This window comes from Cydia fagiglandana, chromosome 10, assembly GCF_963556715.1.
Source record: "Cydia fagiglandana chromosome 10, ilCydFagi1.1, whole genome shotgun sequence".
Classification (NCBI taxonomy): Eukaryota; Metazoa; Arthropoda; class Insecta; order Lepidoptera; family Tortricidae; genus Cydia; species Cydia fagiglandana.
This window is the reverse complement of record NC_085941.1, coordinates 4,468,239-4,492,606: the sequence shown is the minus strand read 5'-3', so window position 1 is coordinate 4,492,606 and position 24,368 is coordinate 4,468,239. Positions and strand designations below refer to the sequence as shown.

Below are 24,368 nucleotides of genomic sequence, written 5' to 3'. Positions count from 1 at the left end.
AATGAGCAGTTTGTAAGTACCGCCTATCGCGGGGTAGTTTACGTTGGGTCATAATTGAGCGGACAGAATACTTCCATACTAATATATGCGTTCACTGATCGTGGCTATTTGTAAAGTCTAGCGATCACTTTACTAAGGCAAATACCGAACAAACGTCATATCTATGTGATGAGTAGTTGAGCATAAGTTGAAGAGTTTTGAAATTGGCGAAATTATCATAAATATGAAAGAAGCCATATTTTTTTAAGAAGAACTAAATTCACTTAAAATTGCTTTGCTTACAAAAATAGATAAGCTATTGCCGGATTCGTACTTTAAGATACGTCAATTAATATATCTAGAAACGATACTTATGGATTAGATGTGTCAGTGTCAAAAGTGACGTATTTGCTTGAAGAAACGTCACATTTGTCACTGACATATCTAATCCATATCATTTCTAGATCTATTAATTGACGTATCTTAAAGTTAGAATCGGGCCGCTAGAATATTTTTTTTTACTATCTTCTTAAGTATGGTGCACCGTTTATTCTTAAAAAAGTATTTATTTAGTTTATTTGCGAACGTTTCTCTGCACCTAAAGTACTTAGATAATACTTCCGCTACTAGATCTATCCTTGCAAACTGGCAGAGATCCAAAAGTGTGTCAAGTAGCCTAAGTGAGGAGTAAGGATGGAACAAAAAGTTTTCTCCGCTCCGTACCAACTTTGCTACTTTAGTTTACAACAAGCTGCTTGCCTTTAGATCTAATTGTTATTCAGTTACTTTTATTCTCTCCAAATTTTTTTTTTCATTTATGAGGAAATGATTTAAAAAACAGTGGAATTGGGGCTTGGGGTAGGTTGCCATAGATATATTGTAGGTATGAAAATCTCTAATGAACAATTCGAAAACTGGCGAAACATGGTGCAATTAGAGAGGTGCGGGATTCATGTTATTGTACGCGACAGTTCGAGTATGGTATTAGTATCATTTACCTACTCAGAAACGCTACTCTTTGGAGCATTCCAAAAAAGTTTCGGGTATAGGTACCTAATACGTGACGCTATATTTTTGACACTAATTCTGGCGAAGTTAAGAAATTAGCTTCAAATTCAATGGTAGCGGGTAGCGGCCATACGTCTCGTCCCTGACGAAGTAGACTTTTTTTGTAGAATGCCTCTTAAAATACCTAGTGTCTAAAAAACAATTCGAGACAGTAGGTAGACGTGACAACAGGTCCATATTGACCTGCTTCTCTAGTCGTTAAGTAGACAAGTCAAGTGCTGGCGCGAGCACTAAACATCTGTTAGTGCCGCCATACTGGGCAGGTAATGATCCCCTGATAAAGTCGATTTACGACAATTATAGGAACTGACCAATTACGCGTCTATTAAGGTGTAAAAAATGCGGGTGCGTAGGATGCTGGCTAACCGGGCGCGAAACTTGCAAGAATCATTAAAACGCATTTACTCTATAGGTAATGAGTCACTCACGCAACTTGCGTTTCTGTGGACGGTGCTCCTGTACCAAAACATTTATTTTTTTATTTTTTTACGTAATTGAGACGAAAGAAAACAGTTTTTTTCGGAAGATTTTTCGGAAGAAGAAGAAGAGATTTCTGGGTCGTGATCCAGAACCACTTTTTCTGACTCTGTAAATAATCCACATCATCATATGGTAGTATTTGATTAAAAGATAATTACTTCAATTATTCTTATTTTTCAAGTAAAATTAATGTTATACTAATTATGGTCACCCTATGACTTTTGATACGCTGTATGGAAAGCGACAAGACGTCACATTGAGTAGGGTCACCAAATTGTATGCAAAAATGTTTTTTCCTACTTGTCATCTGGAAAATAATCATCATTATTGGTGATAAACAATAATTAACAAACATCATTATGCTCATCTTTGGATTCTGTATGATGTCTGGCTCTCTTGCTCAACGACCCCGAAATCACCCAGAGGTGACAACGGGGAGGGGTGAGATGACCAAACGAAATGGTTTTTTGTTTACGGAACTTTGGGTTCACGACAATGTCGTTGGCAGCATGTTAACAGGCGCGCTATTAAGTTGTCAGCCAGTACCTACCTAAATGTTCAAATGAAAACATGCGAACCCTTAATTATTTTTGACCACTACAACTTTTTTGTGATGTCATTACTTGGAAAGGAAATTCGTGAGAAAATTTCACTTTCTGCACACTGTCGCAGACAGTGCCTCTACCATCAGTTGGCAGAGTATTTTTCACTTACACTCGGTGAATAAACGTGCCGTGAGTCACGTTTTACGTTTCTTTACGGTCTTATGTACCTAACTTCACTCCACTCCAAACGATGCTGTCCCTTTCTAAGTATATTAAAAAACAGAGCAAGAGTTATATCGGAGTTTTATACAGCGCCTCTAGGATTCACCTAAAGAACTAAATAACAAAATTGACACATTCTCACGTCTACGTAATTTACTATCTATGCATCTCGCTCTCGCATATTAGTGCAAATGAGATGCACAGAAAGTAATGTTACATATACTGATGGTAGCCGTGAATATGGAGGGTAGAGGTAAGGAGAATCCTTTATGACTTTATGAGAAAACTCCTTTATGGGAGAATATTTGCAAAAACTGGGCACGCTGTCAGCTATTATAATTTTTCTAAATCTCTCCAGAGTAGCCAAAAAAAGAAAACCCATAAACCTAGTTTTTCATTGTATCAATACCGTACTAAAAATCATGGGGAATGGAAGATACTCGTATTTACAAGTGGAAAAACGTTTTCTCTTTTTGTATGGACGATTACGTAGTATACTTCCCTCTTAAGGTTTTTGACGGACACTTTTTCATTATTAATTACATGGAGATTGTATTCCTTACCTCTACCATCCACTAAGAGCATTTAGAAGGGAGATGTCATCGCTGTCATTTTCTTTACAAAACAGTCTGCCGATTTTTGCGGGGGGGGGGGGGCGTCAAATGTATTGCTATTCCTACATGATTTGTACGTAACGTACAAATAGCCATGTCAGTCCATACAAAAGTTTGCACAATTGTGCAAGTTTTTCGGCAGAGGGGTAAGTAATAATGTCAGGAAAAAAATAAAGAGTATACCTACGAGACTACTACGACTATGATATTTGATTTATTCGGTTGTCAATATAAAACAAATGTAGGTGTTCTTTCTTCTCGTATGAGACGCCATTACTATGTAATCTTGCTTGAGATTAATAAACATTACCAATATGGTGTTAAAACAAGCTTTTCTTTCCTGCTTGGAACCCTAATCCTAAATCCTAACAGTAAGCACTCAATGGCCACTCCAGTTATTAAATGCTCTAAGACCAGTTTTGTCACTTTGTTACTGACTCAACCTTCATTCTACAATTTTTTAAAGATTTGACGTTGCCATAGTTACGAAAATAATAAACATCAATGTTAGTAAACAATGTATAAATTAAAATATAATTGTATTCAAGACAAAAATTGCAAAATATGATAATTACGTAAACATCATTAATAATCGAGTTATAATTATGACATTGCGTGTTAAAAAATAGGAAGCAAAGTATACGGCGCGATTATACAGGCTACATTTGGCTACATATTTATTACCTATGATGAAAATAGTACACACATGAGAAGAAATCTTAAAATATTAAAATAGGTATGTATTATAATGGTCCGCTTCAGTCCGCATCATGACAGCGGCCGTCTCCTACTGCTAAGTAACATTATCTAATAGAGTGTCCGGAAAGAGAAAAGTCGTGAAATTTAGGGGAGCCCATACATTATACCTACGACTCTTCTCTTTCCGCACAGACCCTACGTATGACCTTAATAGCGATCTTAATTTTATAGTACCTATATGATCTCGAGTATATTTCAGTGCCAAGCGCCCCATTTCCAATACAAAATGAACCCACGCAGCGGGTTTTTGGCAATAAATGTGTTTAAATCTTATTTAAATTTTCAGATTCAGAACCACCAGCAAAAGTTTTTGAAGAAAGTTTTATATTTCCTGTTACCAAGTTGACATGAAAAACGATTACCTAGGTACCAAACACAATAATTTGAACAACGGAAAATAAAATAATACTTACTTAGTAAAGAAAAATAAATAAACCCACAGAACATTTGTATGTTTTATTTTATTTAAAATACGTAGCAATTCTTGTGTAAATATTATAATAGGTCTTGCGGTATGTCTTATTCTTACTATGTGTTATGTGCACCCAGCAACAAAAACAGCAACATGTCTATGTACCGCTCCTTGTATTGAGCCTTAATTCTTAATACATATGTAACTTCTACATGCATACATGATGCAATCCGGGTTTTCATGGAAATGTTGTTTTCAATCAGCTTCTTGCCTAAAACCAAAAACTGCTCGTAAGCAATGTGATTTTCGCAAATGTAGCAGTAGAAATAGGAAAATATGATGTCAAGTATAACTCATTACCTTTGTACTAAATCAGCCTTTTATCGAACTATTAATTGATTTATCCCTTAAAGTTTTGCTTGAAGTTCACATACTGTTATAAATTTATACATATTACGTTGAAAATAGCATTAATATTCGTGAAAAATCTGCGTATTTGTTGTGTTTACAAGTTGACAGAAATGTCACGTTGGAAACGCACGTATTTTTCCATAACATCTGTCACGTTTACTCGCGTAAAGTATTTACGCAGAATAATTCTGGCTCAGTTTTCATTATATAATTAGAAAGAGAGCGTTTTAGGTGTGAAGTTAGGCAAGTATGGAAAACTCGCGTAAAAACGTTTGTAACTCATGGTACAAATTGAAATTTTTAGTTCTTTACGTGACCGGTAGAGGCACTGTACAATTACTCCATACATTTTCCTTAACTTTCTCACTATCTTCACTTCTCACTGTCATTCACGGAACTCATAGTAGAGCTACAGTATGTTGACAAGTTGACAGGCGCGCTCACTAATAAGCTGGTGGTTGTCACTCACTCTGCCGTATTCGAACTTCAAGATATTCATAAGAGACGACACGTACTAGATCCTTTCTATAGTTCGTTTTTTTAGCATTAGAAAGAACTCCGCAGAAGCAAGAGTGCAGTTTTTATCAGGCTCGTTAATTGTTAATAATTATTGAATTATCTAATGTAGCATGGTCAATACATATAATTTAGTTCAAATTGTTACCGCTGAAAGTGCCAGATTTGAACCACAAGCAAACTTCTGCGAAGTTCTTTCTAATGCTAAAAAAAACGGACTATAAATACGTTAAAGTGTAGGTATCAACTAGTTCTCTTTTGCAGCGCAATTCGGGCAACCAATGTCACTTTTACGTTAGATAGAGTAAGATATTATCTATTAGATGTGAGTTAGATCTCTAAGTCATATCCTGTGGAAATCGTTCAAGAGTATATCTCCAGAATCGCGCAAATGTCAAATTTGACAGGTTAGATCTTAAACATATCGTTATCGTATCTTGGTGATGCCTACAAGATATCTAATAGTAGTAGTAGTAGTAGTAGTAATCACTTTATTGTACACAACACAGGTTTACATAATATTTACAGAAATAAAGGTACAAAGGCGAGCAATAGATACAATAGATGATGGGAGGCAATAGATGTCTATTTCATAATCCGAATCAGGCCCACTGTTGCTTACGTCCATACTGCAAGAACATGCCACTTACACCTACTCGTATATCGCACTGTAGACATGGTTAAATCAGGTGACAGTTTTATTATGTTTTTGTAGGTACTGTTCATTTTAGTGGTATGCTTTTAATAGCCTTGTAGTTCTTTCTTATATAAAGCTTTGTTTCTTAGCTCATTGTACGCACAGGTGCTAAAGTGTATAACCACTGTATGAATGGAATTCATACATAAAGTTGGTATGCACCGTTCCGGGCTATACCTACGGTCCACGATAGCTCAATGCAGATTAGGGACTTCGCACATACATAGTAACCTTTGAATGTCTTCGCAGGTGTGTGGAGGTTTCCTCCTCTTATTTTACGGAAAAATATCTGATAGGTAAGTAGGTACCTACCTAAATAAAATATTAACTCAAATTTAAGTTTATATCAAGTAAAGTTCAAAATATCAAAAACTACTTAGCCCATAATGTTAAATAAAATTCATAATCAAAAATAAATTACGCCTATAAATTTCACCAGAGGTAAATTAATATAATAAATAAACACACGTTAATTTTAGCGTTCGGTATTTCCGAATATTAAAAACCATAATTGAATTTGCAAATTTTGTGTCAGATAATTTAATAAAAATTCACAACCTTGATCAATAAAATTAATAACAAGATAAAATACCCACATTATTAATAAAAACGCAAAGTGTGTCAAGTTAAAGCATAAAATATTATTTTTCTGACAACGTATATAATTATCACTTAAAAACTTTAAAATTAAGACTTTATTTTTAAAGTCAAGTTTCATGTTAAATGGCGCCTTTCATAAAGTCGACATTTGCGTATGATTTATGGTTTTAATGTACAATATCCGTTAAACACGACGGGCATGAATTTAAAATAATAAATTTGGCGAATCGTATTTTTTACCGGGTGTGGATTTTTGACGCCATGATAGGATATAACTCATAGATTCTACAATGCGAGAAACGGTAGTTTCATAGGCGTTTAGCTATGTTTGCCGGTTTTTCTGTTAGGCACCTGCTAAGATTGGGGTATTTGAAATCCGTTCGTTTGACTTAGTTCTTTTTTTTTGCATTAGAAAGAACTCCACAGAAGCAAGCGTGCAGTTTTTATCAGGCTCTTTAATTGTTAATAATTATTGAATTATCTAATGTAGCATGGTCAATACATATAATTTACTTCAAATTATTTCCGCTAAATGTGCCGGATATGGAACCACAAGCTTACTTCTGCGAAGTTCTTTCTAATGCTAAAAAAACGGACTATATGTTTGATAAGTTTGTCAGACTGAAGTCTACGCAATATCGAGACTACGAAAGAAATATTAATATATATGTATACTTGTAATCTTAAAATATTTACAAACATTTTGTCTGACTTGTTTTAACCAAAAAAATCTAGCATACTAATACGCACAAAGTATTAAAACAAAGACCTTCTGTTTTAATTCCAACTTATTACATACCTTTTCAAGTTTATTAATGAACTCATTATATGAATTCAATGAAGGAACACTGATGATTTCACAAACAACGGAACCTTCACTAGATAAAAAAAAAACACAACCAAACATAATCATCTTAATCATCGATGACTAATTAAATTACGTATCATTATCTATTTCCTGCCAATATACAACATTTTAAACTTACACGTTAAAAACATACAAAAATAACCTTTATCACGTTGATATTAAGTCTTCACTAACATTTAATGTGATCTGATGAGTCCAGTTTGCTAAATCGGCAGGAAATTTTAATAATCGCCTGATTAAAATTGCGTTAGATTAATTCACACGCTTTCAGGTAACAGCTCAATTTATTGCACAGCCCAAACACAGAAGTCAACGTCCTCTTTTGCCGTTCATATGAGTTGCTTAACGTAAATCCATCTGTCAGATTATGCGATTTTGGTATTAACAAAAGGTAATAGGGTTGATATTTGCTGAGGGGGTCGAATGGATTTACCCAGAGTTTGAAGTTAACCTTATCGACGTCATGTCAAACACTCGGACGTCACGTCACCGAAGTGTCAAAACTGTAATTAAACTGTATGCATATATGCACGTAGGTCAATGTTGCTCTGTGGTCTGTGACCGATTAATCCGTCATTGGCGTTAGACCTGCGGTGCGGATATATCGGTCATTGGCGTCCAAAAGGTTAAGCGACACATACGTTAATCGGTAGGTAAGATACATTTTTTGCGCGTTCAGTACAGTTTCGATGTGAGCTAGGAATGTTAATGATTCCTCACGTATTTTTTTATTTTCTCACGAGAACCTTGGCCGCGAGGGAAGTAAGAGCACCCTTCCGGATGCCTGAGAAAAACCTACAACTCTCTTTTGCGTTGTTTTAAAATTGTACAATAACTTTACGATGTGAAATTGTGACGGCCTTCCGCTTCTTGCCTGTTCAATTTTCTTTTTAATTACTACGTTTCCTTATAGCTACTGTGTTATTACTTAGAATTCACTTTCGACGGATGAGTATGATTCTGGCAGTCAAGGCAGCCAGGTCACTCATAATTTTATTATTACCTGCTACTATTTTATGGCTCCCTTCTTTAAATAAATAAAATAATGTACTTAATTTGTTTTTTAAGGCCCACTTGCACCATCCCAATAACCCGGGATTAAGCGGTTAAACCGTTAACCCAGTGTCAAATTATACTGGTAACCGTGGTAACTCCAGGTTTAACCGGTTAACCAAAGGTTAGTGGAATGGTGCAAGTGGGCCTTATATTTAGCATTAAATCAATGTTGGTTCAGTTTTGAGCCACCCTGTGAAGTGTATTGTGTATTTATTTATGGCAAATCACGATTAAGCGCCATGAGCGCACGCACGATGCCTTTAGCACGTAATAATCCATCGATCACTATACTTAATTGATCTAGTACTTCAAATATTGTATACGATAATAATTATGATGTTTAGGAGTAGGAATAACAATTAGATCACACTGTGAACTGATAATTCCTAAACGTTTTTGCAAATACCTAATTTCCATCGATGGTAAGCTGTGTTGCTATTAATGCTAGCGAAAAATACGCTATTTAGATATCGAAATATACGGTGTTCGAATCCGAACGCACTTACTCTCAGAATATATTGGCGTACCTACTGTAGGTAATTAGAATAAAGTTAGTGTCTAACATTAAGAATTTGAAAACGCCATCTGGAGACCAATTCAAACTTACTTTTGACATCAAAATTTTATCTAAATATAATTTTGTTCCCATTCGCCCGTGCCTCTCGCTTATACCCCGTTGTATGGGCAAGTCCGAGCTAAATGAACGCGCGAATGATAGCTAAAAGATGCCATTTAGTCTTAGATATCAAAATGAAGGTACAGTCAAGGAATTTAAATTCCGACCCATTTCGTACTTTGTCACAGTGACAACCGTATGAGGTCTCTAGCGGCTTTCATATTGATTGTCACTGTGACAAAGTACGAAATGGGTCGGAATTTAAATTCCTTGACTGAACGTTCGAATTGTCATTTGTGCACGGGGTACTTACTGTAATTGGAATCAATTACTGTCTAATATTAAGAATCCGAATACGCCTTTTAAACGCTTGGCAAAATTGGATTGCTTTTAGCAAGTCGTCGCCTCATAAAACTGCATGCTGCGTAGTCGCAGGAACGGTAAATCCTCCGTAAATTCAGCGTTTAACCGTCGTTTTATAGTGTTTACGATTCCACTGGTTTATAGCTTATAGCGTAGTAGGTACAGGAGTATTGGACCACTAACCTTTGTTGACATTAGTCGTTAATATACTTCGTTTTTAGGGTTCCGTACCCAAAGGGTAAAACGGGACCCTATTACTAAGACTGTCACCAGGCTGTATCTCACGAACCGTGATAGCTAGACAGTTGAAATTTTCACAGATGATGTATTTCTGTTGCCGCTATAACAACAAATACTAAAAACAGAATAAAATAAAGATTTAAGTGGGGCTCCCATACAGCAAACGTGATTTTTGACCAAAGTTAAGCAACGTCGGGCGTGGTCAGTACTTGGATGGGTGACCGTTTTCTTTTTGCATTTTTTTCCGTTTTTTTTTTGCTTTATGGTAGGGAACCCTTCGTGCGCGAGTCCGACTCGCACTTGCCCGGTTTTTTTAGCATTAGAAAGAACTCGACAGAAGTAAGCCTGCAGTTTTTACCATACTTTTTCGTAACACTCTTACGGTAGATGTCGCTAGGATCCCCTTGACCCATAATATGTTGGATTTGCTGGCTATGGATTAGGTCTTGGTGGCTCAGGTGGCAGAGTGCTGGAGTATCTATCCAGAGGCAGTGAGTTCAAGTCTCACCCAAGACAGTAATTTTACCACTTTTAAATTTATTCTAAGCATAGTAGCATCGTTTGCAAACGTTTCTGCTTGTTAAAAATTAATAATAAAACTAATTTATAAAGTACGGTTGATATGACTCACGCGACGTATATTACGTATGCCTATACCGACTAAAATCACTGTTTATTTAAGGCAAATACGGCGTTATCGTTAAAAAGCGTCCTCCTGCCTTCAATTTGTATGTGTTCTTTGTAATTAAAATTTTTAAATTCCTTGTAAGTGTGTTGGTGTAACTATGTAAACTGTAAACTTACGAAAGAAACTTGTAAAATAAACAATCAACAATTCAAATTATTTCCGCTGTTCCCGCAGCGTGATTAGAACTCCTTTAGTAAACTTTTCTCATAAAACTGCAAGGTGCGTTTCATTTCACCATTTCCGACGCCGACACCGATTAATATCACTGTTATATTTAAGTACATAAGGCATTATCGTTAAAAAGCGTACTTGAAAAAAAACCGGGCAAGTGCGAGTCGGACTCGCGCACGAAGGGTTCCGTATCATAATGCAAAAAGAAAAACAAAAAAAAGCAAAAAAAACGGTCCTCCATCCAAGTACTGACCACTCCCGACGTTGCTTAACTTTGGTCAAAAATCACGTTTGTTGTATGGGAGCCCCATTTAAATCTTTATTTTATTCTATTTTTAGTATTTGTTGTTATAGCGGCAACAGAAATACATCATCTGTGAAAATTTCAACTGTCTAGCTATCACGGTTCGTGAGATACAGCCTGGTGACAGACGGACGGACGGACGGACGGACGGACGGACGGACGGACGGACGGACGGACGGACAGCGAAGTCTTAGTAATAGGGTCCCGTTTTACCCTTTGGGTACGGAACCCTAAAAATCAATGACCCTACAATTCAAATGATTCATGCATGTTTGATACATCTTAAGGGGCCCACTGATTAACAGTCCGCCGGACGGTATCAACCTGTCAGTTAGAACAAATTTTGACAGTTCCGAACAAGTGACAGGCCGATACCGTCCGGCGGACTGTTAATCAGTGGGCCCCTTTACTTAATTCAAAATCCTAAATGGCTTTAGTCACTAGGTGTAACCGCGTTTAGCAGGTATCCAAAAAAGTAAGAGATGCACTAACTAAGAAATAATTTTAGGTTGCTATTTATCCTAGTTAGGATGCTACTTATCACGATTGAATTAAGTAAGGTGTATCAAGCGCTTTAGTAAACTCGTCTCATAAAACTGCAAGGTGCGTTCATTTCACCGGCGCGCGCGCCGCCAGTCTCGCTGCAGCCGTCCTCGTTCGCGCACGCGCAGTACTCCCGATCAGTGGCCTGTGACAGTGACATGGTTTTGTGCTTTAAACGGATTCAGTTACGTTGTTTTTGTTAACACGTAAGTTTTTTTTATATTTTGAGTAGGTAGTAAATTAAGATGGGTTGTGGATATTGTTTTTTAAAAGATAAAAAAAACTTTTTTAAAACTATGTTACGAGTTTATCTTACGTTAGAAGATCTTAAGTAAGATTCTGTAAACCGTATCTGCGTATCGTGCGCGCATTTAAATTATTTAGAAATCCAAGTCGTCACTTGCAAAAAAATGCACGAAATCGGCGGAGCGGCGCGCCGGCAGATGCGCGCCGACTGGAAGAGCCTGAGAAAGTGTGAAAACGCACTTACCCGGTTTTGCCATTTGGCGTATGAGCGTTACGGTATGAGAATAAAATTTATGAGGATTTAATGTACCCATTAACTGCATCCGATGTAACTTCAAATGTAATGTTAATTGGGAAATGTCGGTTCGAGATGGAAATAATTGGGTTAATGTTAAATCTTAATGCAAATAAAATGGTGCGTAAAGTTTAAGTAATGTTTTTAAGTATGTCTTTTATTGTCAGGAAACTATCGTATATTTACATATACAAAGGTGGTGTAAAGAAAAAATAATAATATTCTTAGAACGCCAACGTCTTTTTAAATTTATTTCCTATTTACAAAACGCATATAAATGTGTGTCTATTTGTTTTTGAGATGGCCAACAATGTGGCTGATAGTACTTGTTTATTAGTAATTTTTAATGTTTTTATAATTGATCAAAATGTACAACTACTTATCTAAAAACATTTGTAAATATTTTTCATAATGTAAGTATGTTACTTTCCAACAAAACAAAAGGTAAACACAATTAATTTCAGTATATTTTTATAAAAATATAAATTAAAATAATATTTCACCTTCAATATTCAGTACACATATTATTTATTACCTTTGTTAGAATGTGTATTAAATATTTTATGAAATAAATTTTATGAAGGAATTATGACTTTGATAAATATTTAAAAACAAAAACGAACGTAAATAGTAATTACTTAATTAATTTTAATATGTAATTGTAACCATCACTTTTGCTTATTTGTGTCATGAGTAGTTATGATACAATAAATACATATTCAAATATCATTTTAATTATATCTTTAAGAACCTTGGTCTTTGCATATAATTAATCATACAAACAAATCTTATTTAAAATTTACGAGTTCATTACAATTTTTGTTTTTACATAGTAGGCGGTTGTTTGTCTTAGACTTATTTTTAAGTTCATTAATGCGCTTCCGCATCTTTGTGATTCTGCGGTAATAAAAAACATTTTTAGTTATTATCTATGTATGTAAATAAAACTGTGTGTCAAATCTAGTACAGGATAGCCCAAAGATACGCTGTCAAAACTTTTAGAACATTAATTGTCTTACTTAGGTACAACAACATCAATAATTCAACAGATAACTGAAATAAAACAATTATCTTCAAAATATTCTTCAAATTATTTTCATAAATTGAAAAATTTTAAACAAAATGCAGCTGTAAAAATCTTTGTCTATTATTAAATCATATAATATCAAATTCCAATTTGTCATTTGGCAGCTCGTATCTCACAAAATTAGGTGTATTGACAGTATAAGGTTGTATAATTTATTATTTATTTAGAAATTTAATTCAGGCAACAAGGCCCATATTACAAATACCTTACAGACTAACATACCATAATGTATTTAAATAATAATATTAAATCTAGTTTTATGTGATATTTGGTCTATTCATCCCCTGCGTGCGCGCAGCCGCATCCAGCGGTGATAAATCCGTCCGCGTCGAGTATGTTAGTAGCGCGAGTGAGAGTTAGAATGTGTATCGACCGGCCATTAATTCGTATTATTAACGGCTTAACTTGGTACATATACTCTGTACCTTTAGGTATTTAAATAAAAGTAATCAAAATCTACCTTCAACCTTCAAATGGCTCCCTAAACATTACACGATCAAATAATGTAGGTTAAGGTTAGGTCGTTCAGTGACTGATCCAGGCGGTATTGTTTTTGGTTGGTTAACCAATAAATGTTATAACTACCCGAAAATTTACAAATTGTTTGTTTACTTTTATTTAAATACCTAAAGATACAGTTTATATAAACTTAATAAAGAAAGAAAGGAAATAAATTGTAAATAAAGGTAATTTTATAACTTAGATCGACATAGGCCAAATGAGAAAAGCTTGTGTCTGCAATAAGTAAGTAAGCGTTTTTTTGCGTTCATCACACAAACAACAATTGCCTATTTAAAACTCAGGACCATCACGTTCACAGGTTCACACAAAAACTAATTTTCGTGTCCTCAAAGGTAGGACAATGTTTAAATAATTAAAACATGCACAACATTTTTGGTTAAAACGTGTTAAAACTTTAAAAAAATCTTAATACATTTTTAACTATTGATTACTGATTAGGTACCTATTTTTGGTATACTAAAATTATTTCATGGCAGATATTTGTGCTCAAAAAAGTTAATGGGTGGGTAACAGTTAATAACTATATAATACGAATATCAACTAAATAAATGTAATTTTAAATAACATTGAAACATTGCTCAAAGAATGAAAATAAAACTTCATCACTGGTTTATATCCAAATCAGAGTTTTAAATTTTGGGTTATAATTATAGGTTATAATTTGTTATAATAAGGTAATAATTATCGGATGAAATTTGGAATAACATCTTTTATAGAGCTTATGAAATTAGGTTATTGTTCATTTGCCGTTTTCTGTATGTTGTGTTGTCTCACGCCAGCATTTTATATTCGGCTTCTGTTTTCAAATTAAGTCTTTCCACATAAAATAACAAAGTGCATCGCTAATTCCATTAAATAGGTATTTTCTATCCTCATTTTTTCTTAACTTATCCTCTTATCTCCTCCATCTTAACAGACAGTTTTCCCAATTACCTATTTTATAAAATATCGATTAATATCGATGGTTTATAAAAGCCGTACCGACAACGCCTTTGATTTGATGTATTATAATTGATGGCCAACTGATGGATGCAAATGACGTTATAATAATGACAAACTTTGACATTATTGTAACTAAATTTGCACCCGTCAGCCGGCCGTTAACATTGTTTTGTTACGATAGCCTAGTGAGGCCCCATGTAGTGGGTACGTAACTTAATATTAATTATACTTACGCAGGGTTTGGACATGCACATATAAAGTGTTAGTCTGAAAAAAAAATACGTCAAAGCCCTAAGATGTTATAAGTTTCGAATATCTGTTTTACCGTCGTTATGTTAATAATTTAATGGCAAAACATATTTCGTAATTAGTTTTGAAATAAGTATAGTATCCAAGTATCCAACTTCGAAATGTATAAGTAAACCAATTTTTTAAACAAATATCTGCTTGTTGCACGGATTGCGAAGGTTGCGGGTTCAAGTCCTGCCGGACGCGTAACTTCTTCCATTTTAAATTTAATTTTTAACAAGCAGAAACGTCTGCGAATGATGCTATTAAGCTTAGAATAAATTTAAAAGTGAAAAATTACTGTCTTGGGTGAGACTTGAACTCACGGCCTCTGGATTGAAATCTCACCAAAGACAGTAATTTTTCACTTTTAAATTTTTCCATTTTTTTCCTTTAATTCGTAATATTTCTTGGGAGATGTCATTTGAGATAATTATAATTATTGTCTCCTTAACTTTATTAAGAAAACCTTTTTTTCTGCAGATTATTTCAGATTAGTACCGCAACTTATTTGAGAATGTATTATGCTGTAATTAGCGCATAATTGATATATATTATTGTATATTTCTATCGACATGTGCAGGCAGAATTACAAACATTTAAATTAAAACAATTAACTACCTCTTTGACGTTGGTCCTTCGAGCCGGATCCTTAGCACATTTCTAAAATGTTTCTCTAATAAAGATACTGGTATGAACCCTAATGAGAATGCTTAGACATTAGTACTACCGTTTAGTTACTAACAGGCCCATTTGAACGTACACTGATATCAGAATGATATCTAACTGATGTCATTCAGTTATCGTTCATTTCGCTCGTACTTTTCCGTACATGTATTGGCGCGGGCGATACGCTCGGTAACTAAATAAAATGATTCAAATATGATTCTGATATCAGTGTAAGCTCGAATTGGCCTGTTAGTAATGTCTAATATATGCCTAATAGTCTACCTTCATGCAAAATATCAAGATAAAGATAAAAGATAAAAAAGATAAAAAATAGTTTATTCAAGTAGGCATATTACAATGCGCTTATGAACGTCAAATAAATTTACCGGCTCCAACCGTACACCTCTGCCCCGAGAAGATTTAAATCCCCCCTCAATTGGAGGAGGGTATCCCAATATGGGACCGGCAACAAACTCGGCGGGACACATCTTTTCAAAACATTATTACATCTTATAATTAACATGCATTACGAGTAATTAATACAATTTAAGTTACTATAGAATTCATGCAATTATACTCAGTGAGTACATAACTTTATAGAATTTGATATAAAAAATAAACATATATGCACATGAAATCACAAATACGTAGCTCTTTCAGAAAACAAATCAAATCTTACAAAAGGAAAAGAAAATAAAATCAATAAAAGAAATGAGAATACATATTATATGAATCTAACTGATTGTTATGAGATGCTTTCATACAATTTGATGTGCTTTCTTACCTGAGCTGAGTCACCTTTAACTCTACACATAATACAATGTTTTTATTTGCTACTTGTCGTTATTACAGTTTCTGGTTTGGACCATGCATGTTTGTCTGTCAAGTAGTCCTCGACTCTGTAATAAGCCTTCAACATCAATGACTTTTTTAAGTAATTCTTAAGAGCTGGAAAGGGTAATCTTAAAGCATCCTCAGGTAACTTGTTATAAAAATGAATGCATTGCCCAACGAATGACTTCTGTACTTTACGAACACGAAACTTTCTGATAGCAAGCTTATTTTTATTTCTAGTATTATAGTTATGGACATCAGAATTCTTAGTGAAGGAGTCTAGATTCTTAACAACATAAATAATACTATCATATATGTATTGGGAAGCTACAGTTAAAATATTAATTTCTTTAAAAAGTTCTCTTAATGATTCACGCACCCTTAAATTATATATAGAACGAATGGCTCTCTTTTGTAAGACAAATATAGTCTGTATGTCAGCTGCTTTGCCCCAAACCAGAATACCATATGACATTACACTATGAAAATAACTATAATAAACAAGGCGAGCTGTCTCAACATTAGTCAATTGTCTAATTCTCCTCACAGCGTAAGCGGCCGAACTTAATTTGTTTGCTAGTGTTCTTATATGAGGACTCCATTGTAGATTTTTGTCCAATGTTAAACCAAGAAACAGTGCTTTATCTACCATCTCTAAGCATTCATTATTCAAAAGTATCTTAGTATCGACTGGTTTAACATTCGGCAAAGAAAATCGAATGCATTTAGTTTTCTTAGCATTAAGAAGCAAATTGTTCATAGTAAACCAGTTTAGTACATTAACGAGTGTGCTGTTAATTACACTGTAATCGGTAGATTTACGATCAACCTTAAAAAGTAATGATGTGTCATCAGCAAAAAGAACAATTTCACAAAGATTTTCTACTACACATGGCAAATCATTTATATAAACCAAAAACAGGAATGGACCCAAAATAGAACCTTGTGGCACTCCTAATTGGACTACAGTACCGCTAGACCGGGTTTTGTTTACAAAAACTGTTTGTGTTCTGTTGCTAAGGTAAGAAGACATAAAGTTTAGGGCATTTACTGACAGACCATAGTGTTCTAATTTCAAAATGAGCGTTCCATGATCCACACAATCAAATGCTTTAGAAAGATCACAAAATATGCCAATTGCATCACAAGAATTTTCCCAAATATCATAAATATGTTTAATAAGTACCGAAGCAGCATCGGTCGTGGAACGGCCCTTTGTGAAACCAAACTGATTGCTTATGAGTAAAGTATGTCTGTTGAAGTGACCCAGTAGATCATTTAACATTAACTTTTCAAAAACTTTACTTAGTACAGGAAGTATTGATATTGGACGGTAATTAGCCATATCACTCGAATCACCCGATTTAAAAAGAGGTATGACTTTGCTATATTTCATAAGATCTGGAAAGACTCCTTGTGAAATTGAAATATTATAAATTACGGCTAAGTAAGGCGCTATTATGTCCAAGACATGACTAATGACTCTAACGGATGTTCCCCATAAGTCTTCCGTTTTCTTTAAATTGAGTGACTTGAATGTTTTAACAATAATTGCTGAATCTACTAGACTAAACTCAAAGTTAATATTACATTTCTTAACATTAGCACAAAGTAAGGAATGAGCTCGAGACGAAGATGAATGTAGACATTTCGTGGTATTAATAGCTATTTTAGAAAAATAATCTTCGAATGCCGAGGCAACATCGTTGTTTGACATGGTCTGTTGTTTATCCGAGACAATGTTGACTTGACAATCGCGTGATTTACATTTACCAGCTTCCTTATTTATAATATTCCATGTTGTCTTCACTTTGTTGTCCGACACTTTCAGTTTAGAACTTGTATAGTTTGCTTTGGCTGTTAAACACACTCTCTTGAAGATTTTTGAGTAGTTCCTCACATAGTCCAGGAAATCTGTATTTTTGTTCAGCTCTCTCTCACTATAAAGTTCATAAAGCCTTTTTCTACTTTTATAAATGCCTGCAGTAGCCCATTCACTAAACTTTGTTCTAGTTTTTGACCCACTAATAGTTTTCATACTGAAATTTTGATTAAAATGATAAAGAATTACGTTAAAAACATCTTCATACAAATTATTACAGTTGTAATGTGAAAATGGTAACCTACAAAGACTTTTTTGAATTTCATTTTTGAATAATTCCAAGCGACTGCTAGTAATGGGTCTATATGTTATTGTTTGTGGAGTATCACGAATATCGCTTAAGAAAACAGCCCTTTGACCGCTATGATCAGAATAAAAACAGTTAAATATTTGCTTATCTATACATTCACAATTACAAAATATATTATCCAGACACGTTGCACTAGTTACCCCTACCCGAGTAGGTTCAAGAAACAAGTTAAATAAATTGAATGATTTAAACAAACACAGCATTTTAACAGTGTTACTAGAGGACTCGAGCAAGTTAACATTAATCAACAAGTTTCTAGGTCATCTAGAAGTGGGTTAGGTTTTTGGTCTATAAGTCTTAATTTATCTAATAATTATCAATATATGATTTTTTTTCCATCGGATTATCACTAATTTTCAGTTTTCAGATTTTTCCCTCTATATACAACTAATAGTTTACCTTATCGCCAAATTTTAAGTTTCTAGGTCATTTGGAAGTGGTTTAGATTTTTTATCTATAAGTCAATCACAAAGATGCCGGTTTTTAAACGTCAATTTATCAATAACTATTTGAGCTACCGCTAGCTATCACAATGATATCTAATGTCATTATGTTATCGTTTCATTTCGCTCGTACCTTTTCGTACATGTTGGCGCGGGCGATACGCTCGGTAACTAAATAAAATGATTCAAATATCATTCTGATATTTAATTACACAAACGGGTCTACCGCGATATAATTTCATTGTTTTTACCTTTAATTCCGATGTTTCAGCTGAGTTGCACCAGGTGTGGTCATGGAAAGACAAAAACAGAAATATGATTAAAGGTAAAACAATGAAATAATATCGCGGTAGACCGGTTTGTGTAATTAAGTATGTGCACAAAACGCGAGAGTTTAAAGTGTTATATCATTCTGATGTCAGTCTACGTTCGAATTGTCCTCTTAATTAGTTGTACTGCGGAAGATTCGTGCGGAGTTTAACTCGCGCCAACAATGTTAAATGTCATTATATTAAATGTATTAAAATGATTCCTTAATTATTATAATGTCTTGCAATTTGAATAAACTCTTACATATTTTAATTGGTTACTTACCGTATGATAATTAAAATGAATAAAGTTTATGTGATATTAATACTTTGCGAAAAGGATAATCGCTTCTTATTTTAATAACATTTGTTTAAAAAATGATATACATGTAGTTCCTAAATGGGTGAATCAACTTTTTTGTTGTCATTCTGTCCCATGAGCCAGGCCACAATAGTAACATAGTTGTTGGAATAAATATTATACTAAGTTCTGCTAAAATATGTTTAGAAGATGAACCTTTATGGTTAGGGCTTATAATTGCTGTAAAATGTATGTATGTTTATTTTCAATACCATAAAATTAACACCCTGGTTAAGAGTGACCCAGGCGCCGGTAACTATGGCGACGAGTGACAAGAAAAAGTTTTACCTTCATACAACTTACACCAATTGAAAATGGCTCATAAGGCCTTTACCGTAAACCGTAGATCAGAGGCCTATTTTATAAAGCTACAAGTTACAATTTACAAGCGGAAGTCTCGTTCTAACACATAGGGTTTGAAAGAGACTTCCGCTTGTAAATTGTAACTTGTAGCTTTATAAAATAGGCCACAGATTGTCACCATAACGCGTAATCGTACACTTCGCTTAACAAATAAACAAATGACAGCTCAACTACTCAACGTCTCTCGCTATCTTTTTAATGCAGCCAATGATTCCTCCTTAACACGGTACAGTCACCATGAGAGGTGTTAGTGTGCTAGGGACCTATTTGACTTGCCTTAATGAATAGTCGTGACACCTGTGACATGTTATGGAGCGTGTGAGAAAATTAGGAATAGGTGATATATTACTCTGACGAAAGAATATCAAAGATGGTTATTGTGGTATGCGTGTATATGGTAGGTACCAAAATGTTGTGTTATATTATAATCGATTTATAATGTAAATATTGTTTGCCAATTGAAATGTTATAACTATTGTATCTTTAATTTCTAATATTTCCGTATGCAAATAATGTTTAGGGAATTTCTAATGTAATCAGCAATAAAATAATAATAATTTTATTTTACTAGTTTTAGAGATGTTGTCCTGAGGGCTTATCATGAATTACTCTAGTTCGTTTATTTATTTTATTTACCTCTCGTGGGCCCTAATAGCATAGTACATATGCGCATTTAGTCTGTCAAGCCATTTCCGTCAATAGAAAAAAAGCGGCAAATTAATAAACTGTAGGCGCGAAAAATGTCACAGAAAATTTTAATTTCGCGCCTTTTCTACTGACAAGGTTGTTTGATCCGCTTTATAGCTGGTTATATTATGTACATATAAATAAAAAATAACAGCAATTGAGCACTGAAACACTTAAAACTAAACCAGGTGGCTTTCATTACGCACTATTGATAAAAGGCAGTTACATACCTACCTCTATTTCTCTTTAAAAAAATACCGCATTTTCAATTTAACGAAGTCAAGCAAAGCACATATTTGTCACATTTTAGCACCCACATGTTGTACATTTAGTGCTCGACAGTACACAAATAGTTTACTGCATAGATTATCGATCGCAAATCAATGTGGGATGGCGATAAAGAAAAAAGGAAAATAAAAAGGAGAAAAAAGGGGAAAAAATGAAAAACGCGAGCGGAAGGGCCGGTTCTGCGGCCGCGGGCATTAGTTATCCTTAATAAGGGCGAGGAAGAGCTTCGTAGGCTCCTAGATAAGTTCTAGGTTATTTTAGGATACAAACCTGTACTAAACCTGATAGGATGTAGGTTGACATGTTTGTTTTCAACCCAAGCGTGTCTGGGGGCATTGGCAATATAATTGATAGAAAATGCAAATCGAAACTTAATTAATGTATGGAAATACTCACGTGACTTTTTGTAGCGTCTGTCATTCCGATACATTTTTTCTTTTCGTTTCGTGGCGTTTGTCGATGCACGATTGACATCTTGGCTAGGCCCCTAGGCAACATTATGTCGTTGCGCTTGTAAATTCTGGTATGACCTGTCAAATTTTGAGAAAAAAACTTACGTAAATCTTATAAGGTATAATTTCCGGTTTCAAAAATGGAACTCAGTTTCATTCGGACCTGCCCATAGTTTACACACACATTTTTCCACTTTGGAAGTATCTCTCGCGCAAACTATTCAGTTTAGAAAAAACATGATATTAGAAACATCAATATCATTTCTGAAGACCTATCCATAGATACCCCACACGTATGGGTTTGATGAAAAAAAAATTGAGTTTCAGTTATAAGTATGGGGACCCCCAAAATTTATTGTTGTTTTTTTTTCTATTTTTGTGTGAAAATCTTAATGCGGTTGACAGAATATATCTAGGTACTTACCAAGTTTCAACAGTATAGTTCTTATAGTTTCGGAAAAAAGTGGCTGTGACATACGGACGGACAGACAGACAGACAGTCAGACATGACGAATCCATAAGGGTTCCGTTTTTTGCCATTTAGCTACTTACGGAACCCTAAAAAAAACAACATGTGTGAAAGAAATGTTATGTCAAACAAAGCTTAAAACACTATCCACTTATGGCACTTATGCATGCATCCTTTCCTTATCCGACGCAAAATCAAAGCTCAATTTTCAAAAAGCCGAAAATAAATACCCTAACCGTTCCCTAAAAAAACACTTCCCAACTCCTTTATTGACATAAGAAAGATCAAATTTCTCTTAATATTTATCCGATAAAAACAGATCCCGCTTAAAAGTATTTAATGTAAAAAGGTTCGAGTCATTTACCAAGATCATGGCCACTTTCCTTCTTAATGTGAAGCCATTTGACAGTTACGTAATGACTTAATGAGAAGATAGTGAGGATTTAAGAGCCCATCAACGTGCACACTAGCGCCACTGCTAAATAATCGGGATTTTTTTAAATTTAACGAAAGATATTTAAAAAAGGGGGCCTCTACGTACTCTATTTACCCGACTACGGCAACGCAAAAGAAGGGTTATGATTTCGACCGGTATGTATGTGGGTATGTATGTATGTATGTTCATTTGTTCCCTCATAATTTCTAAAGTACACATTATAATTTATATTTAAGTACCTTTCGAATACATCAGACTAGTATTTTATGTTGCTGGATTCGTCTATCTATGAACTTAAAACAAAAACGGCCGTTATAACTTTGGACGCATAGATTGATGAATCCAGCAACATAAAAACTAGTTTGATGTTTTCAAAAGGTACTTAAATACAACATACATACGCAGCGGCCCCCTTTATTAAATATCTTTTGTTAAATGTAAGTAATCTCGATTATTTAGCAGTGGCGCTAGTGTGCACGTTGATGGGCTCTTAAGAGGAAAACGACGAGGGAGGCGTTGACAGATTGTGCATTGGTTTATCAGTTCCTGTTGGTGCAGTGATGCACTAAGGTGTTACTTGCGCAGAAATGAGCTTAAAATCGTAGAAAATAGTCGTTTTGCAATAGCTTAGGTGGATATACAAGGCCACTCAAAAAATTCATTGACAAAAAAATTATGCGGCATATTTTTGATTATTATAACGAATGCTTGTCAATGTATCTTTGAACCATCCTGTATACATAGAAATAGTGAACAGCAGCCAGCCGTAAATTCTAAATTCTACACTGTAACAACTTATTCATTGTTTTAAAAAGGAGAATAAAAGGGTGTTTGGTACATCGTTTGCCAAATTAAAACAGCAGATAGGTTGAGTCATTTGCTATCTTCTCAGGCCTAGAAATTTTTAATTTGGCGCACATGTTTTTTTCACGTCTATGCTAGTTATTCGTAAATTTAAAATTTTTACTTGCGTATAGTAGTAAAAAAACCATGGCCAATTTTGTTTTTCTAGGCATGAGAAGATAGCAAATGACTCAACCTATCTGCCGTTTTAATTTGGCAAACGATGTACCAAACACCCTGTATAAAATATGGTTGTCTGTAAAGTCGGTTTACGGACGATAATTTTGCGTGATAACGTCATAAGAAAACATTACCATTACATTACGTAACGTTACCACAGAGATCTGTCCACAACGTTACCATGGAGATCTGTCCACAACGTGACACTTTTTCGTGTATGCTACTACCAGTGTTCATCGATTTATAAGACGTTATCACGTCAAAACTGTTCATCTCGTCACTTCTTAATGAATCTTTTAACAGCAAGTCGCAAAATTGTAACTGTTACACTCGAGGTACACTGACCGATCTAATCTATTTGTTCTTTTGTTTAAAAAACGGCGATCCATCTAAATGTGTGAACTTTTTTATGTTTATCCAACAAGTTTGCTAATGACTACAAGTTTCTTGGACACCTTAAAAATGTACTTCGCACAAACTGATTAGATTATCTCTTAATTATGAACAGTTAGCAAAAAAGTGTTGATTTCTTGAGAGTTAAGAAAAAACAGCAGAGCGTATTAAACCTATTTTAGACATTACTTGTAGATTTCATTTACTTTGTACAGTAGTTACAGTACCTATGATTACCGGAAAAAAGGTGTGACAAAGAGTTTAAAGGTAAATGTGTAGTAATATCTCGTAATAGCGAAATGCACGACATTTGAATGATATCAGTAAAGGGGCCCAGGCCCACAGATTATCAGCCTGTCAGTTGTGTTATGCGGAGCTATCAAATTTTGCGTTTAACCACAGAATAAGTAATAGTACTACCTTACAGAAAGGACACTTCCTACAAAACCGAAGTTTGACAGCGATTCAGGGTCGAATCATGATATCCCTTTCCAACTTATGGCACTATCCCTTTTCGGATATTTAGGGTTGTCAAAATTCAAGTCATTATCTTATCTGTGGTCGTGTACGCAAATAGACGTCAAGTTGTGTCAACCCTAATGATGGCTCCGAGCAATGCTGAGCCCAATGGAACCGAGTTTGCCCGAAGTCAGGAGTGTCTCCCCACTGGTTTAACTGACAGGCTGATATCGTCCGGTGTACTGGTAATCAGTGGGCCCCTTTAGATGTCAGTTTGAAATATCAGCGTACGTTCGAATTGGCCTAATCGTGGGTGCGGCATTTGGTTGTATATTAGTTAATAATAATTTGAAACTTAATAGGAAGTGATATCCAATTATTAATTCTATTAAGCGAATTTACCATTGCGACTTTATGCTCGTAGTTAAAGTGGAAAGCTAATGAAAGAGCCCTTTTATC

The 24,368-nt window shown here is 34.6% G+C and overlaps 1 protein-coding gene across 1 annotated transcript in view; it reads left to right on the top strand.

The window, feature by feature from the left end:
* The first annotated feature begins 11,187 nt into the window (after nucleotides 1-11,187).
* LOC134668088 (serine proteinase stubble-like) overlaps nucleotides 11,188-24,368 on the top strand; it is a 242,815-nt gene continuing 229,634 nt past the window's right edge. The window contains exon 1 of the mRNA XM_063525569.1: nucleotides 11,188-11,358. The gene's annotated coding sequence lies outside the window, so the exon portion shown is untranslated. The remainder of the gene's footprint in view (nucleotides 11,359-24,368) is intronic.